Source organism: Schistosoma haematobium, chromosome 3 (genome assembly GCF_000699445.3).
Source record: "Schistosoma haematobium chromosome 3, whole genome shotgun sequence".
Classification (NCBI taxonomy): Eukaryota; Metazoa; Platyhelminthes; class Trematoda; order Strigeidida; family Schistosomatidae; genus Schistosoma; species Schistosoma haematobium.
The window spans coordinates 680,741-686,740 of NC_067198.1; positions in this window are offsets into that span (position 1 = coordinate 680,741).

The window sequence follows — 6,000 nt, forward strand, 5'->3', positions numbered from 1 at the left end:
GAGCGTCCCTCTGTATGAAAACTCTGACACATCAAAAGGTGTGTGTTGGTGGTTGTTGGAATCCTGTGTGCTGAGAATTCTATATTGTACCAAAATATAATATTGAATAAGGCGACATACTATCCGTATTTATTTTGCTTATCTCAAACACTGCGGGTTTTGTTATGGCCGCGAATGGACTTTTGATTAAACCTTATTCAAAATGAACCTCTTTCAAATCATCTTATGGAAGAATGATTCGATAAGATCGACTCCTGTCTCAGTTTTGGTTCATCATTGATATGTGAAGAAATGACAGCAGCTAATTGACATTAATAGACTGGCAATCACGATACAAGCCCGAAATTTCACAAATCCCGCTTTCGAAACACATTCTCTGTGTATGAATACAAATCCTCAGTAATGTGAAACCACATTCATCATATCGTTGTCTATGTTGTTTGGACTGAGAGTGCAACATAATGACTTCACCCTGCGAATAGTAGTCCAAACTGCTGTCGGCGCGAAATTTGAAAGTGGTAAGTGTCTTTCACGTGGTTTAGGAATTCTTCGACATGTTCATTCGTAGGGTGCATTATACGGAGACTATCATCCTATCTTATATATCAAGTACATTTTACCCCGAAAAAAATTTCCGACGGACACTTTCAAGATAGTATTATTCTTATAGTGGACTTAATTCTTAAATAGATCTGAAATATATTATATACTCATAGACTTTGATCCTTTTATTAACCCGGTTGAAACCTAAAAACAACTATATACTGAGATATCATATTCAGTTAAACGAGCTCTCTACTCATCCAGTTTCAACTCATGACCAATAACTCCGGTAAAAGAGAAATTTCGGGTGCTGCTTCGATGTTGGGTGGCTTCAGTGGAGCTGGTCGATTCAAGAGTTCTTTGAAGTGTTCTACCCACCTGTTTTGTTGCTCTTCAATGTTGGTGATTACCTCGCCTTCTTTGCTTTTCACTGGTCGTTCTGGTTTGTGGCGATTTCCAGAGAGTTTCTTAGTCGTGTCATAAAATTGTCTCATGTTTCCTTCACTTGCAGCCTTTTCCACCGTCGTTGCTAAATCTTCCACATATTTACGTTTGTCTGTTCTGATCCTCTTCTTCACTTGTTTGTATACTTCTGCGTATTCAGCTTGTACCTTGGCTTTTTCTGCTCTTGTTCGACTGGTATTGATTTCTGCCTTCTTGTTCCTCCTTTCTTGAATCTTATCCAGTGTATCAACAGTGATCCATTCTTTGTGATGGTGCTTCTTATGACCCAGGACCTCATGACATGTTGAAGTGATTGCCTCTTTGATCCCCTTCCAGTTGCTCTCCACAGTAGTTCCTTCTCCATTGAGTAGATCATGAAAGGCTTGGAACTTATTGCTGAGGACTATCTTGAATTTGTTGAAATTGTCAGTATCCTGAAGAAAAGCTGTATTAAACGTTTGTGATATTATCCATCCTGTTGTCCAGTGCTTCTTGAGTTCCAATTTCATCTTGGCGACTAGCAAGTGATGATCTGATGCTATATCAGCTCCTCTCTTGGTTCTCACGTCCTCTATAGTCCTCCTGAACGTTTTGTTGATGCAAATATGGTCGATTTGGTTTTGCGTAGTGTGATCCGGTGAAGTCCATGTGGTTTTGTGTATGCGTTTATGTGGGAATATGGTGCCGCCTATGACCAGTTTATTGAAGGCACATAGGTTTGCAAATCTTTCATCATTTTCGTTCCTTTCTCCCGGCTCGTGTCGTCCCATGATGTATTCATATCCAGTGTTGTCCGTTCCAACCTTAGCGTTGAAATCTCCCATCAGAATGGTCAGGTCCTTTGTTGGGCACTTCTCGATGATTGACTGCAGCCTATCGTAGAATTGATCTTTAGCGTCTTCATTGTAATCGTTGGTAGGCGCATAGCATTGGATGATGTTCATTGAAATACCCTCTTTCTTTGTTTTGAAGGAGGCTTTGATGACCTTTGGTCCACGAGAATCCCATCCTATAAGTGCATTTTGTGCTTGTCTGGACAGCATCAATGTAACTTCTTGTGTATGTGATACATTTTCTTCTTCATGGCAGGAGTATAACAGATGTTTCTCTGAAGTTAGTCGATGTTGTCCAACTTGCGTCCAATGTGTTTTACTGATCCCAAGCACCTCTAGGTTGTATCTCCTCATTTCTGCAGAAATTTGGAAGGCTCTCCCGGTGTCCCACCTTGTACGAACATTCCATGTACCTAAATAAATGGTTGCTCTGGTTGTCAGACGGGGCATCGGCTTCGTAACTTTCGAAGGAACTCCGTTTTCATCATGAGGTGTCATAACTCTTCTAAATGAAGACCTTCTGATTCCCAGGGCAGAGTTTAAAAGGTTCGAATAATTTTTTCTGGTAAGCGTTTTTTAGCGAGTTAGTTTTCTACGGGGTGGGGTCGCTAAGCCCGTACCAAACCCTCCTCCTTTATCCGGGCTTGGGACCTGCAGCAACCACTGGGGGGGACTATAGGCGGAGGTATGTTATACGAAACCAAGGAAATAAGGTGGATACAATTCTTATACGTGGTTCAAAAACTTGTCAAGGTTAGAAAGAGGTTCAGAGGTTCTAAAATCGTAATGCATGCAGTAAAGGAAATCATCAGTACGACTAAAGAATATTCGGCCTCTGGAGTCATGATAAAGTCTCAAAAACTCTTTCAGCCTCGAACACATAGCTTCAATATTGTTTATGTACACCCCTCTTATTGAGTACACAAAACGCCACTTGTGGACAACAACACGATGCACATAACCAAGCCGACGTAGGAGGCTGTGGGCTCTCCAATCATCCGTATATATTCTAGTACCTGGCTGCAGCAAGTGTTACTGGTGCTTTTATTATCCAGTTCTCAATAATTGTAGTAAGTTGTCTTAGTTAGGAATAACATCTGGGGTTTTCACCGCGAACTGACATCAGCTATAATGCTAGAGACCTATTTAACCAAATGTATGGAAAGCTTTCGCGCCGAATCCTGTTTGTATCCATATATCAGCCATCACTTATGATGATATCTGAAGCATGGACTAACAGAAATATTTCTGACCTAAGTATATCTCTTGATAACTATTTCCTATATAGAAGTGATAGATTGAAAGGACGAGGCGGGGGATGCCTTATTTACGCTCACTCTAGCCTAAACTCACTACTATGTGATATGACTGAACTAAACAAACTGAAGGATTCGGTGAAGAATTCCATTACCTTATTGTTCGGCTGTGTCTACCGTGAACCTAACGAATAAATAGATGACATAGCAGTACTATCGGAGGTATTCACACCAGCGTCATCCCCCCCATTCACGGGCAAGCTCATTTGTGTTGACTTCAACATGCCTGAAATTTCTTGGTTCCTAGTCAAGGCGCCGAAACGTTATGAATCATTTATTGAATGTCTAGAGCTTGGACAGTGGACTAAGTAAATCAGTAGTCCTACCGGACATCAAAATATCTTGGACTTACTCTTTGCCAGTGGCCTCACCCCCAGTACCGTGTATATTGGAAAAAGTTTCCAGGTAGTGATCATAACATTGTCATATTTAGCCTTAATATAAAAATGACAACCGGTAGACGTAAATACTCAACACTTCGTAGAACCTATAGCAAGGTTGATTGGAACAACTTCCACAACTATTTAAGAAGCACTGATTGGGGAACGTTCTTAACTGCAAAGAATGTAGACACAGTATCCAAGATATTTTATCACAACATCAGAAATATCATCAACAAAATCGCACCTTTAGAATAATGGAGACCTACGTTCTCTAAAGATATGTATATTTTAGTAGGGCTTTTTTATTTGCCGTCATTTTGATCGGACGATGTTCGTTGAAGGGCTCACCAATTTAGTGGCCTGTGGATCTGACTCCAATTTAGATCGTATGAATGATTGTTATCGCCTTTTCTCGTATATCATCGTCGACTTAAATCGCGTTAGTCAATAACTGAATTAAATAAGTCGAATAACGAGAATTGACCTGTGAATACATATATTTTGTATATGAAGCGAATGAAACGGAGCAAAGCAAAATGACACGAAGGGAAGATGGCTGGGAAGCCAACTCCACTTTAGCCAAGCGTTACTCAATATTTATAGTCAGACAAAATAAAGCTACAGACATGTGATTAATGGGATAAGAAGGGCACACACATATACGCTCATATAAAAACAGTCTAGATTGATAAGCGAATAAATGACAAGGTCAAAGTATGGCTCGAGTAGAATGAATAAAATGGGATGTCCGAAAGCTAGAATAAGGTATATGGGCTTATCATAATAACTGACACTACATAGCCCCCTTGTAGAAAATAGCACACTTAAAAAATGTCTGTTTTCGAAAATAACACTGAAGTGATATGAAGCTAACGTTAACAATAAGTAGCCAAAAAAACTGCACAACACTCGATAAAGTACAGTGTCACATGAGATGTTAGTGTATTATATGAAAATGTCATACTTATGCAAGAGAATACATAAATATCGAAAAGGCGCGGACAAAAATGGAAATGTTAGCATGTGAATATGAGCAAATTAATGAGCGTACAAAAAATTAACATCTACTAATTCTATGGCTGTTTGAACGATAAAATAACAAGTTTGTATGAGTGATTCAAAATATCGTGAAAATAGTAATAAATTGCTTGTGGGTATGACAGCGAAACAAATCATGAAGATAAGTAGGGTAGAATACGACAGAAATTGGTCTGTGATGCTGACAAAATAGTGAAATATGTTAAATATATGTTTTTTTTTAGCCGCAGCAGAATAAATAGCATCGACTAGCGATAAGTGAATTCGAATTTAAATGCGTAGTTCCCGTTCGTAGGATAATAATAGTCAAGTCGTGAAATGATATCTGCATCGACGAGTGATATTCGTTGCTGTACTGCAATTGATAATAATCATAAAATGTGAAGTCAGTGAACGTTGTCGTCTGTGTTATGACAGATGCATTGAGTTATCGTTAAATATGTATTAGTAGAATGACTAGAGGAACAGAATAGTGACTGAGTGGATGAGGTACGTAGAGTCGTATTCCTTTTCGATCATGAAGCCTAGAGTGGTTTGAGGGAGATGCGGTCGACCTCGTTTGTTACAAAACCGTACCAAGGCATGACAAAAATGCCAATACATATGATTAGCGATGGCGACGTATGAGACTGACTTGGATGTGACGAACAAGAGTGTATATTTGAGAGACCAGCCCTAAACTCTATTCTGATATACCGTGCGATGGGTATATAATAGTAGTTGCAGTGCTCGAATAATGTTTTTGGGTAATTAATGATGCGGCATGTGGTTATACATGTGGACGAAGAGATAAGATGGACGTAATGGTTTCTAATCAGCTACTTAGGGGAATCCACAGACATAATAGGAGGCGATTTCGAAATGAAAAATGTATGTTGTGATAACATGAATTGCTGATCTCGACTAAGTGAATGAATGTAATATTAGATCAAAATGACATGAAAAGTTGGAACGAACTCACTTAGAGCAGGAAAATTTCACGTTTTTGAATAGTAAAAATATCGCGATGAGTTCTGAATGTCATAAAGTGGAGTGTTCATAAAATGATAATCTGTTCGGTGAGCAACATGATTGCGAAAATGTCACAATTTAACGACAGCACGAACATGATTAATAATTCCACATTCGGTCGTGATATTGGCAACAATTTAATAATATGCATACAATGATAATTTGAATCGTAATGGAACAATCCGACAAATGTATCAATGAGGATAATTGAAATGAGGACAAAGTAACAATAAGATAATAAGATTTGTGCATGTCCGTGTCGTGGTGCACAGGCTTTGCTGAGTGCGTCGGATTAGAGATTGAGCTAGACCCGTCGAGTGTGTTCGTCAAATGTATGAAGTGCAGAAATCTCTTCATTGGCGTAGCTTGCTGCGTTAGGTTCGTCGTCGGCGGGCTGACCATTTTAGTGGCCTGTGGATCTGACTCCAATTT